The sequence below is a fragment of the Rhinoderma darwinii genome, chromosome 1 (genome assembly GCF_050947455.1).
Source record: "Rhinoderma darwinii isolate aRhiDar2 chromosome 1, aRhiDar2.hap1, whole genome shotgun sequence".
Lineage (NCBI taxonomy): Eukaryota > Metazoa > Chordata > Amphibia > Anura > Rhinodermatidae > Rhinoderma > Rhinoderma darwinii.
In genome coordinates, this window is record NC_134687.1 from 81837383 (window position 1) to 81852033 (window position 14651).

Consider the following 14651-nt stretch of genomic DNA (forward strand, 5'->3'; position numbering starts at 1 on the left):
AATCACTACGTGGTCCCGGCATACATCTTTCCCTGCCTGTTTCCAGTGTTAAAGATGGCCACTGGAGTGTCATACTCCGGCATCTACACTGCTCTCTTATGGCGTCTTTTTTACATTTACCCTGAAATCTATAATCGTCACATGGTCTCGGTACACATCTTGCCCTGACTGTTTCCAGTGTTAAAGATGGCCATCGGAGTGTGACACGTCATACTCCGGCGTCTACACTTCCCTCTCATGGCGCATTCCTATTTTCGTTTATGCGCATGCGCATTCGTGCTCCGCGAACACACATTAGGCAACCATCGGTGGTATCTGCCGTCTATTTAGCACAATCAAGGTAATTATACATAGTCCGTCTTTAATGATATGTACATTCACGATATCACCTGCATTTTATTAGCATTCATTTGCAGCAGTTTTCTACTATTGGCTCTGTCTCAACTAACTCCGCCCACTCCTTGTATAAATTGAGCGTCTATCTCCTCTCCTGTCAGTACCCCTTGATAAAGCTACCGCGAAACGCGCGTCGGGGCTCATGGTGTGGTGTTCACCCTAAGGATTATTATGACTTATACAGGTTGGTACATTCTTTGGGACCGGGTTTGAACCTCGGTTACTCCCTTGATATACTGTTCACACACATACTAGTGTGTTATGTATGTTTCCTTCCTTTTATACTCGCTGTTTATCTATTGATTGTGTCATTGTATTGGCATGGCAACTTACATCACATTTGTGGTTTCTGGATTTTTCCATTAATAGTATGCCTTTTAGAACTACCTTTCATACATTGTTTTTTTTCTGAGTATATTCCATTGGCCCATACTTCTCAGCGATCCTGATCTTAAGAAGTTTCTACCCTCTAAACCTCAACTCACCGCCAAAAAAAGTAAAACTCTGGGTGACCATTTGGTCCGTAGTCATTATAGTATTCCTAATCCAAAGACCTTTTTGTTTGGGTCCAAAGGGCCCACATGGGGATCTTTCTCCTGTGGCCACTGCTCAATCTGCAAATTAATTGTAAGAACTGACACATTTTTTGATTCTGAAAATAAAAAAAGTTTCAAAATTGTCCATTTTATTAATTGCAGTACAACGGGGGTGGTCTACATGGCTACTTGTCCATGTGGTCTCTCTTATGTAGGTATGACTACAAGAGAGTTGAAAATGAGAATCCAGGAACATGTCAGGGACATTTAAAAGGCTGGACTTATTGAGAGAAATAATTGGGATGAAATAGACAAACTGAAGTCCATTCCCAGACATTTTCGCGAATTTCACAATAGTAGTTGGCAGAATCTAAAGGTTCATGGTATTGACAAAATCATTACCGGATCACGTGGAGGGGATACTTTTCGGAAATTAGAACGTATCGAGTGCAAATGGATTACAAAATTGAAGACCAGTTCGCCTTTTGGGCTAAACGGAAAAATGTCCTTTGCCTCTTTTCTATAAATTTTCCCTATGGTCCCATGGCATCATTTGTTTTTATTCCATTGGTGTATATATATTGCATTTCGAGTTGTGATAGGATTAGGTTGATGTTGGCTCTGTGTATATTGTTGGGATAGTGATAATCTGAGTTTGTTTCTGATATTGTTCTTTGTATTTCCATAGGATCTGCTGTCGCATTTGGCTTCCATCCATTGGAATACCGGGACTTTGTACTACACATATATGTCCAAATATTTTGTGTTCAAAGTTGCCAATTAGTTCATGCAGTGGTGTGCCATATCTTTTGTAGCTTTCTCAGGGGGTACTCAATATAGATTATTTTCATGCGCTTGTGTTATAGCACAGCTATTATGTTTTGGCCCAATAATGATTTATTTATTATGGTTTTTTTCGTATTTTTCTTTTTTTCTTTTTTCTTTTTTGATCCATTTATTTTTGTGGATATATGTATATACATATACATGAATTATTACTTTATAATATACATATTTAATATTAAAACACATTTTTAATCATCTTTGTTAGCACTATTTTGTATATTCTCATGAGTATTGTCATGATAGGCCTATCTAATTATAATTCACTGTATAATACATATATTTCTTATATATATATATTTTTATTGTATCCATACACTTCACACCTTCTCACTTTATATTTATATACATTTTTATGTATTATTATTTAATACACTTTATATTTTTTCGATAATTTTATTTGGACATATAATATTTACTTGACTGTCATAACACTATTTATATATTTCTATATATTCTTTATTCAATTTTATATGTTGTGATTGATAACCAATTGAATTTCTTTCAGGTGTCATTATTCACGTGTGTATCACTTTATATTTTTGTACTAGTTTTTTAATAAAACTATGATTTTTTCACTCTTCACTGTGCACGTGTGGTCACTCACCTTTATCACATTTTATTTTTAGGTATTTATTTTTAAGTATCTATTTATATATTTTATCTATATATAAAGAATTAAAAAAGTACAAAAATGTAAAAATAAAAATAATAAAATATATTTTTCATTATTTAATCTTTATTTAACATATATATATATTTTTTGGGCTCATATATATTCTTTGTGCATATAAACATTTGGTTCATTGGTTCCATGTATATGTATATGTTTACATGTATGTATGGTGTGCATATGTAATTTAGAGTTGTGTACATATATTTATATATTTTTTATAATTATATAAACAATCAGTGTACCATAAGTGCACCTCACTTATTGTATTATTGTCTCTATTAATTTTATGTCTTGTGTATGTATTTGTGTTATGTAATTGTTCTATTATGATCGTTATTAACTTATGGTCCTGTGTACAAATTATTTTTCTCCTTTTATTATTTGGTAGAAAATTGTGTCTGTACACTGTTTGTTCCTAACGGGCCACTGCTGTCTATAGATGTTGTACCCTTAAATCTATAATCACTACGTGGTCCCGGCATACATCTTTCCCTGCCTGTTTCCAGTGTTAAAGATGGCCACTGGAGTGTCATACTCCGGCATCTACACTGCTCTCTTATGGCGTCTTTTTTACATTTACCCTGAAATCTATAATCGTCACATGGTCTCGGTACACATCTTGCCCTGACTGTTTCCAGTGTTAAAGATGGCCATCGGAGTGTGACACGTCATACTCCGGCGTCTACACTTCCCTCTCATGGCGCATTCCTATTTTCGTTTATGCGCATGCGCATTCGTGCTCCGCGAACACACATTAGGCAACCATCGGTGGTATCTGCCGTCTATTTAGCACAATCAAGGTAATTATACATAGTCCGTCTTTAATGATATGTACATTCACGATATCACCTGCATTTTATTAGCATTCATTTGCAGCAGTTTTCTACTATTGGCTCTGTCTCAACTAACTCCGCCCACTCCTTGTATAAATTGAGCGTCTATCTCCTCTCCTGTCAGTACCCCTTGATAAAGCTACCGCGAAACGCGCGTCGGGGCTCATGGTGTGGTGTTCACCCTAAGGATTATTATGACTTATACAGGTTGGTACATTCTTTGGGACCGGGTTTGAACCTCGGTTACTCCCTTGATATACTGTTCACACACATACTAGTGTGTTATGTATGTTTCCTTCCTTTTATACTCGCTGTTTATCTATTGATTGTGTCATTGTATTGGCATGGCAACTTACATCACATTTGTGGTTTCTGGATTTTTCCATTAATAGTATGCCTTTTAGAACTACCTTTCATACATTGTTTTTTTTCTGAGTATATTCCATTGGCCCATACTTCTCAGCGATCCTGATCTTAAGAAGTTTCTACCCTCTAAACCTCAACTCACCGCCAAAAAAAGTAAAACTCTGGGTGACCATTTGGTCCGTAGTCATTATAGTATTCCTAATCCAAAGACCTTTTTGTTTGGGTCCAAAGGGCCCACATGGGGATCTTTCTCCTGTGGCCACTGCTCAATCTGCAAATTAATTGTAAGAACTGACACATTTTTTGATTCTGAAAATAAAAAAAGTTTCAAAATTGTCCATTTTATTAATTGCAGTACAACGGGGGTGGTCTACATGGCTACTTGTCCATGTGGTCTCTCTTATGTAGGTATGACTACAAGAGAGTTGAAAATGAGAATCCAGGAACATGTCAGGGACATTTAAAAGGCTGGACTTATTGAGAGAAATAATTGGGATGAAATAGACAAACTGAAGTCCATTCCCAGACATTTTCGCGAATTTCACAATAGTAGTTGGCAAGATCTAAAGGTTCATGGTATTGACAAAATCATTACCGGATCACGTGGAGGGGATACTTTTCGGAAATTAGAACGTATCGAGTGCAAATGGATTACAAAATTGAAGACCAGTTCGCCTTTTGGGCTAAACGGAAAAATGTCCTTTGCCTCTTTTCTATAAATTTTCCCTATGGTCCCATGGCATCATTTGTTTTTATTCCATTGGTGTATATATATTGCATTTCGAGTTGTGATAGGATTAGGTTGATGTTGGCTCTGTGTATATTGTTGGGATAGTGATAATCTGAGTTTGTTTCTGATATTGTTCTTTGTATTTCCATAGGATCTGCTGTCGCATTTGGCTTCCATCCATTGGAATACCGGGACTTTGTACTACACATATATGTCCAAATATTTTGTGTTCAAAGTTGCCAATTAGTTCATGCAGTGGTGTGCCATATCTTTTGTAGCTTTCTCAGGGGGTACTCAATATAGATTCTTTTCATGCGCTTGTGTTATAGCACAGCTATTATGTTTTGGCCCAATAATGATTTATTTATTATGGTTTTTTTCGTATTTTTCTTTTTTTCTTTTTTCTTTTTTGATCCATTTATTTTTGTGGATATATGTATATACATATACATGAATTATTACTTTATAATATACATATTTAATATTAAAACACATTTTTAATCATCTTTGTTAGCACTATTTTGTATATTCTCATGAGTATTGTCATGATAGGCCTATCTAATTATAATTCACTGTATAATACATATATTTCTTATATATATATATTTTTATTGTATCCATACACTTCACACCTTCTCACTTTATATTTATATACATTTTTATGTATTATTATTTAATACACTTTATATTTTTTCGATAATTTTATTTGGACATATAATATTTACTTGACTGTCATAACACTATTTATATATTTCTATATATTCTTTATTCAATTTTATATGTTGTGATTGATAATCAATTGAATTTCTTTCAGGTGTCATTATTCACGTGTGTATCACTTTATATTTTTGTACTAGTTTTTTAATAAAACTATGATTTTTTCACTCTTCACTGTGCACGTGTGGTCACTCACCTTTATCACATTTTATTTTTAGGTATTTATTTTTAAGTATCTATTTATATATTTTATCTATATATAAAGAATTAAAAAAGTACAAAAATGTAAAAATAAAAATAATAAAATATATTTTTCATTATTTAATCTTTATTTAACATATATATATATTTTTTGGGCTCATATATATTCTTTGTGCATATAAACATTTGGTTCATTGGTTCCATGTATATGTATATGTTTACATGTATGTATGGTGTGCATATGTAATTTAGAGTTGTGTACATATATTTATATATTTTTTATAATTATATAAACAATCAGTGTACCATAAGTGCACCTCACTTATTGTATTATTGTCTCTATTAATTTTATGTCTTGTGTATGTATTTGTGTTATGTAATTGTTCTATTATGATCGTTATTAACTTATGGTCCTGTGTACAAATTATTTTTCTCCTTTTATTATTTGGTAGAAAATTGTGTCTGTACACTGTTTGTTCCTAACGGGCCACTGCTGTCTATAGATGTTGTACCCTTAAATCTATAATCACTACGTGGTCCCGGCATACATCTTTCCCTGCCTGTTTCCAGTGTTAAAGATGGCCACTGGAGTGTCATACTCCGGCATCTACACTGCTCTCTTATGGCGTCTTTTTTACATTTACCCTGAAATCTATAATCGTCACATGGTCTCGGTACACATCTTGCCCTGACTGTTTCCAGTGTTAAAGATGGCCATCGGAGTGTGACACGTCATACTCCGGCGTCTACACTTCCCTCTCATGGCGCATTCCTATTTTCGTTTATGCGCATGCGCATTCGTGCTCCGCGAACACACATTAGGCAACCATCGGTGGTATCTGCCGTCTATTTAGCACAATCAAGGTAATTATACATAGTCCGTCTTTAATGATATGTACATTCACGATATCACCTGCATTTTATTAGCATTCATTTGCAGCAGTTTTCTACTATTGGCTCTGTCTCAACTAACTCCGCCCACTCCTTGTATAAATTGAGCGTCTATCTCCTCTCCTGTCAGTACCCCTTGATAAAGCTACCGCGAAACGCGCGTCGGGGCTCATGGTGTGGTGTTCACCCTAAGGATTATTATGACTTATACAGGTTGGTACATTCTTTGGGACCGGGTTTGAACCTCGGTTACTCCCTTGATATACTGTTCACACACATACTAGTGTGTTATGTATGTTTCCTTCCTTTTATACTCGCTGTTTATCAATTGATTGTGTCATTGTATTGGCATGGCAACTTACATCACATTTGTGGTTTCTGGATTTTTCCATTAATAGTATGCCTTTTAGAACTACCTTTCATACATTGTTTTTTTTCTGAGTATATTCCATTGGCCCATACTTCTCAGCGATCCTGATCTTAAGAAGTTTCTACCCTCTAAACCTCAACTCACCGCCAAAAAAAGTAAAACTCTGGGTGACCATTTGGTCCGTAGTCATTATAGTATTCCTAATCCAAAGACCTTTTTGTTTGGGTCCAAAGGGCCCACATGGGGATCTTTCTCCTGTGGCCACTGCTCAATCTGCAAATTAATTGTAAGAACTGACACATTTTTTGATTCTGAAAATAAAAAAAGTTTCAAAATTGTCCATTTTATTAATTGCAGTACAACGGGGGTGGTCTACATGGCTACTTGTCCATGTGGTCTCTCTTATGTAGGTATGACTACAAGAGAGTTGAAAATGAGAATCCAGGAACATGTCAGGGACATTTAAAAGGCTGGACTTATTGAGAGAAATAATTGGGATGAAATAGACAAACTGAAGTCCATTCCCAGACATTTTCGCGAATTTCACAATAGTAGTTGGCAAGATCTAAAGGTTCATGGTATTGACAAAATCATTACCGGATCACGTGGAGGGGATACTTTTCGGAAATTAGAACGTATCGAGTGCAAATGGATTACAAAATTGAAGACCAGTTCGCCTTTTGGGCTAAACGGAAAAATGTCCTTTGCCTCTTTTCTATAAATTTTCCCTATGGTCCCATGGCATCATTTGTTTTTATTCCATTGGTGTATATATATTGCATTTCGAGTTGTGATAGGATTAGGTTGATGTTGGCTCTGTGTATATTGTTGGGATAGTGATAATCTGAGTTTGTTTCTGATATTGTTCTTTGTATTTCCATAGGATCTGCTGTCGCATTTGGCTTCCATCCATTGGAATACCGGGACTTTGTACTACACATATATGTCCAAATATTTTGTGTTCAAAGTTGCCAATTAGTTCATGCAGTGGTGTGCCATATCTTTTGTAGCTTTCTCAGGGGGTACTCAATATAGATTCTTTTCATGCGCTTGTGTTATAGCACAGCTATTATGTTTTGGCCCAATAATGATTTATTTATTATGGTTTTTTTCGTATTTTTCTTTTTTTCTTTTTTCTTTTTTGATCCATTTATTTTTGTGGATATATGTATATACATATACATGAATTATTACTTTATAATATACATATTTAATATTAAAACACATTTTTAATCATCTTTGTTAGCACTATTTTGTATATTCTCATGAGTATTGTCATGATAGGCCTATCTAATTATAATTCACTGTATAATACATATATTTCTTATATATATATATTTTTATTGTATCCATACACTTCACACCTTCTCACTTTATATTTATATACATTTTTATGTATTATTATTTAATACACTTTATATTTTTTCGATAATTTTATTTGGACATATAATATTTACTTGACTGTCATAACACTATTTATATATTTCTATATATTCTTTATTCAATTTTATATGTTGTGATTGATAATCAATTGAATTTCTTTCAGGTGTCATTATTCACGTGTGTATCACTTTATATTTTTGTACTAGTTTTTTAATAAAACTATGATTTTTTCACTCTTCACTGTGCACGTGTGGTCACTCACCTTTATCACATTTTATTTTTAGGTATTTATTTTTAAGTATCTATTTATATATTTTATCTATATATAAAGAATTAAAAAAGTACAAAAATGTAAAAATAAAAATAATAAAATATATTTTTCATTATTTAATCTTTATTTAACATATATATATATTTTTTGGGCTCATATATATTCTTTGTGCATATAAACATTTGGTTCATTGGTTCCATGTATATGTATATGTTTACATGTATGTATGGTGTGCATATGTAATTTAGAGTTGTGTACATATATTTATATATTTTTTATAATTATATAAACAATCAGTGTACCATAAGTGCACCTCACTTATTGTATTATTGTCTCTATTAATTTTATGTCTTGTGTATGTATTTGTGTTATGTAATTGTTCTATTATGATCGTTATTAACTTATGGTCCTGTGTACAAATTATTTTTCTCCTTTTATTATTTGGTAGAAAATTGTGTCTGTACACTGTTTGTTCCTAACGGGCCACTGCTGTCTATAGATGTTGTACCCTTAAATCTATAATCACTACGTGGTCCCGGCATACATCTTTCCCTGCCTGTTTCCAGTGTTAAAGATGGCCACTGGAGTGTCATACTCCGGCATCTACACTGCTCTCTTATGGCGTCTTTTTTACATTTACCCTGAAATCTATAATCGTCACATGGTCTCGGTACACATCTTGCCCTGACTGTTTCCAGTGTTAAAGATGGCCATCGGAGTGTGACACGTCATACTCCGGCATCTACACTTCCCTCTCATGGCGCATTCCTATTTTCGTTTATGCGCATGCGCATTCGTGCTCCGCGAACACACATTAGGCAACCATCGGTGGTATCTGCCGTCTATTTAGCACAATCAAGGTAATTATACATAGTCCGTCTTTAATGATATGTACATTCACGATATCACCTGCATTTTATTAGCATTCATTTGCAGCAGTTTTCTACTATTGGCTCTGTCTCAACTAACTCCGCCCACTCCTTGTATAAATTGAGCGTCTATCTCCTCTCCTGTCAGTACCCCTTGATAAAGCTACCGCGAAACGCGCGTCGGGGCTCATGGTGTGGTGTTCACCCTAAGGATTATTATGACTTATACAGGTTGGTACATTCTTTGGGACCGGGTTTGAACCTCGGTTACTCCCTTGATATACTGTTCACACACATACTAGTGTGTTATGTATGTTTCCTTCCTTTTATACTCGCTGTTTATCTATTGATTGTGTCATTGTATTGGCATGGCAACTTACATCACATTTGTGGTTTCTGGATTTTTCCATTAATAGTATGCCTTTTAGAACTACCTTTCATACATTGTTTTTTTTCTGAGTATATTCCATTGTGTCATAATCGGGCGTTCCCCACATCTTTGTATTTTAACCGTGTGTCTCATTTTAGGTCTTGATGGGCAATATGTTTTTATATGTATTTCAAATAAAGCTATGTGATTATTACAATGTACATATTTGTACTTGGTTCTATTTTTCTTCCTTTGTGGATGTGTGATTTGTCCACATGTACATTTATAGGTATTCATTCTATATTTTTTTGATATATGTGGACGTTTAATTGAAACGTTACTGTTTGGTCTGTAACTATATAGGTATTCATATAATACTATCCACGACTTATCACACATGTACTGTGCCCGCGTGCCCCTGTATAAGACAGGTTATAATTTCTATCTAGTCCCTAATTACCCAGAGGATGGTTAGTCGGGCGCGACTAAGGTCTCACAGGTTTTCGACCTCACAGCGGAAAATATCACCTCTGTCGCCTGTGATAATCCAGGAAATCAACAAAAGGGTTCTACAGATCGCCACAAGACTGTCCACTAACACAGATAAGACGAAGATTTATAAAATCAACTCGCTTACCGTGTTATTGTGGAGGTGATCAAATTCCTTATCAGTGGGCAATACTGGGTCCTCTGTTTCACCCTGTGATTGTCGGTTATCCGGATTTTGATATATCCTCGAGTGAGGTCCCCGTCGGGCGCCAAAAATGTCAGGTCCGTATATCAGGGTAGCTCCATTCTCCCTGTTATTTCACACCGAATAACCACCTCTGTAAATTGAAAGCTGAAGGCATGCCTGGAAAGAAGTAAACCAGCCAAAGGTGTTGGTACACAGCTTTCCCTCGATCAGACAGGAGGAGAACTGCCCTTTATTCAGAACAAAGAAACACACAGAGAAAAGACACATGCCCTTCCCTAGAGATGTGGGACTTGCTTAAGTCCCATTGGCTCCTCAGCTGTAAGTTCTCCTGTACATTCTTCTGCACACTCCTCTTTGCATTCCAGGGGGCGGTGTCTTCCATAGGCGTGTTATGCAGGCTCTTTGTACTCCATTAATCCAATCTCTTTGTGTAATATACTTAATATAAATATATATATATATATATATATATATATATATATATATATATATATATATATATATATATATATATATGTAAGGATAATATTTTTCAAACAATATACATGGTAATGATCCCTGACAATACTTGCTCACTATACCCCTAGAAAAATTCCGTGAGTTGTGTAGTTTCCAAAATGGGGTCACTTTTGGGGGGTTTTCACTGTTTTGCCATTACAAGACCTCTTCAAACCTGACATGGTGCTTAAAATATATTGTAATAAAAAGGAGGCCCCAAAATCCACTAGTTGCTCCTTTGCTTCTGAGGCCTGTAGTTCAGTCATTTAACACATTAGGGCCACATATGGGATATTTCTAAAAACTGCAGAATCTGGGCAAAAATATTGAGTTGCATTTTTCTTGTAAAACCTTCTGTGGTACAGAAAAAAATGGATTACAAATAAATTTCAGCAAATAAAAATAAATTTGTAAATGTGACCCCTACATTGCTTTAATTCCTGTGAAACACCTAATGGGTTAAGAAACTTTCTAAATGCTGTTTTCAATACTTTGAGGGGTGCAGTTTTTAAAATGGGGTGATTTATGGAGTCTTTCTAAAATATAGGCCCCTCAAAGGCACTTCAGAACTGAAATTTTCTTGAAAATGTAAGAAATTGCTGATAAAATTCTAAGCCTTGTAACGTCCTAGAAAAAGAAAAGGACGTTAAAATAATGATGCCAACATAAAGTAGACATATGGAAAATGTTAAGTAGTAACTATTTTTTATGGTATTACTATACATTTTACAAGCAGATACATTAATAGTTAGAAAAATGCAAATTTTTGCAAATTTTCTCAAAACTTTGGTGTTTTTCAAAAATAAATTGAATTTATCGACCACATTTTTTCACTAACATAAAGTACAATATGTCACAAGAAAACAATCTCAGAATCGCTTGGATAGGTAAAAGAATTCCAAAGTTAATACCACATAAATTAACACATGTCAGATTTGTCTTATAGGCCAAAACAGGCTGGGTCCTTAAAGAGGCTCTGTCACCACATGATAAGTGGCCTATCTCCTACATAATTTGATCAGCGCTGTAATGTAGATCACAGCAGTGGTTTTTATTTCCTAGTTATGACCTATTTTTGATTTATGCTAATTACTTTCTTAATAGACAACTGGGCGTGTTTTTACTTTTTGACCAAGTGGGCGTTGTAAGGAGAAGTGTATGATGCTGACCAATCAGCGTCATACACTTCTCTCCATTCATGTACTCAGACATCGTGATCTTGCGAGATCACGATGTGCTGTCACTTACTCACACATTAACTTTACTGAAGTGTCTTGACACTGAATAGACATAGCTTCCAGCAGGGCCAGCTCCAGGTTTATCTGGACCCTTGGGTGACACAGACTTTGTGGGCCCCTTTGCGGGGGAACTCACTGCGGCAGTAAAATGCCAAAAATCGTCACTTTGTGCCCCCATATAGATGTTAGGTAGGGCCACACAGCTCCTGATGTCAATTGTCTATATATGGACAGAGTTGTCAGGGGCAACCCCAGATCCATAGTCCCAGGCAGAGCACTACTAGCACTCTGCCTGGGAGTGGTGTAGCTAAAGGCTCATGGGCCCTGGTGCAAGAATTCAGCTTAGGCCCCCCTACCCCCCCAACCACCAGACCCCTGCGCACACCTATGCCCAGCTGCCTTGCGCGACAGACCCGATGAATGCCCCCACAGTATAATGCCCCCACAGTATAATGCCTCCATAGCTGACCACCACAGTATAATGCTCCCCATAGCTGCACCCCACACAGTATAATGCTCCCCATAGTTGCCCCCACACAGTATAATGCCCCCATAGCGGCCCCCCACACCGTATAATGCCCTTATAACTGCCCCCACACGGTATAATGCTACCTATAGCTGCCTCCACACAGTATAATGCTCCCCATAGCTGCCCCCACACAGTATAATGCCCCCATAGCTGCCCCCACAGTATAATGCCCTCCATAGCTGACCACCACAGTATAATGCCCCCATAGTATAAATCCACCACACAGTATAATGTCCCCCATAGCTGCCCCCACACAGTATAATGCTCCCCATAGCTGCCCCCCACATTATAATGCTCCACATAGCTGCCCCCACACAGTATAATGCCGCCATAGCTGCACCATACAGTATAATGCCCCCATAGCTGTACCACACAGTATAATGTCCCCCATAGCTGCCCCATACATTATAATGCCCCCCATACAGTATAATGCCCAATCAGCAGCTACAATAGGACCCCCCTCCCATAGCCAGTATAATGCCCCCATATGTACCTAATAGAAAAATAATAACATAATTACTTACCTACACCCGTTCCCACGACGTGTGGAGGATCCTTCTCCTCCTCTGCACTGTGCTGTGAGTGACTTGTCTCAGACAGGCGCGATGTAGTGACGTTACTACATCGCGCCTGCCTGTGCCGAGCGGCTCACGGCACAGTGAATGCTGAAGCAAGGCTCCAGCATACAACGCAATTGAATCTGCGTCCTGCGGACACAGGCTCAGTTGGAGGCGGGACCAGCACGGTCAGTCTGGGACACTGCTCTGGTCCTGGCATCGCTGTCCATATTCACTGTCCATATATGGACAGCGATGTCAGGGGCTTTCCCAGAGACAGAGTCCCGGAGCAGAGCAGTTGGCGCTCTTCCTGGGACTCCTCCCCTTCTTACATCACTGTCTATATATGTACAATGATGCCTTAAAGACGGCAGCGGCAGCAGCCGGTAGCCGAGTGGGCTCCCCCAAGTGGAGTGGGCCCCAGCACTTGCCCGGATTTTCCGGGGGCTGACGCCGGCCCTGGCTTCCAGCCAGGACACGATGCCTATTCACAATCCCGACACTTCGGTAACGTTTGTTTGGGACTTAATGACAGCAAGCGTGATCTCGCGAGATCACGCTGTAAATGACAGCGCAGCATGATCTCGATATACTGTGTTGTAAGTCCCACACAAACGTTACCGAAGTGTCAGGATTGTGAATAGTCATCGCGTCCTGGCTGGAAGCGATGTCTATTCACTCTCAAGACACTTCAGTGAAGTTAATGTGTGAGTAAGTGACAGCACATCGTGATCTCGCAAGATCACGATGTCTGAGTACATGAATGGAGAGAAGTGTATGACGCTGATCGGTCAGCATCATACACTTCTCTCCACAACGCCCACTTTGTCAAACAGTAAAAAGACGCCCAGTTGTCTATTAAGAAAGTCATTAGCATAAATCTAAAATAGGTCATAACTCCATCAAAATTGATAAAAACCACTGCTGTGATCTACATTACAGCGCCGATCACATTATGTAGGAGATAGGGCACTTATAATGTGGTGACAGAGCCTCTTTAACCCCTTCCCCTTGCTTGCATTCTGGGCCCTAATGACGAAGCCATTTTTTACGTTTTTCCATCATCACTTTCCAAGAGCTATAACTTTTTTATTTTTGAGTCGACATAGCTGTATAAGGTCTTGTTTTTTGCGGGACAAGTTGTATTTTTTAATAGCACCATTTTGGGTTACATATAATTTATTGATTAACTTTTATTAACTTTTTTTTGGGGGGGGTAGAAAAAAATCAGAAATTTTGCCACTGTTTTTTTCGTCCTAAATCTACGCCGTTTACCGTGTGGTATAAATAACACAATAACTTTATTCAACGGGTTGTTACAATTGCAACGATACCAAATTTATATAGATTTTGTATGTTTTACTATTTACACAGTAAACACACTTTTTTTTCAAAATTATTTGGTTTTGTGTCACCATATTTGAAGAGCCATAACTTTTTTAGTTTTTTGCCGATGCAGTTGTGTGAGGGCTTTTTTTTGCGAGACGACTTGTAGTTTTTATTGGTATTATTTTGGAGCGACTTCTTGATCACTTTTTATCATATTATTTTAAAGTCAGGATTCACAGAAAACAGCAATTTTTGCAATGTTTTTTATTTCATATTTTACGGTGTTCACCGTGCAGGTTAAATAATGTAATAGCATTATAGTCGGGGTCATTATGGACGCGGCTATATCAA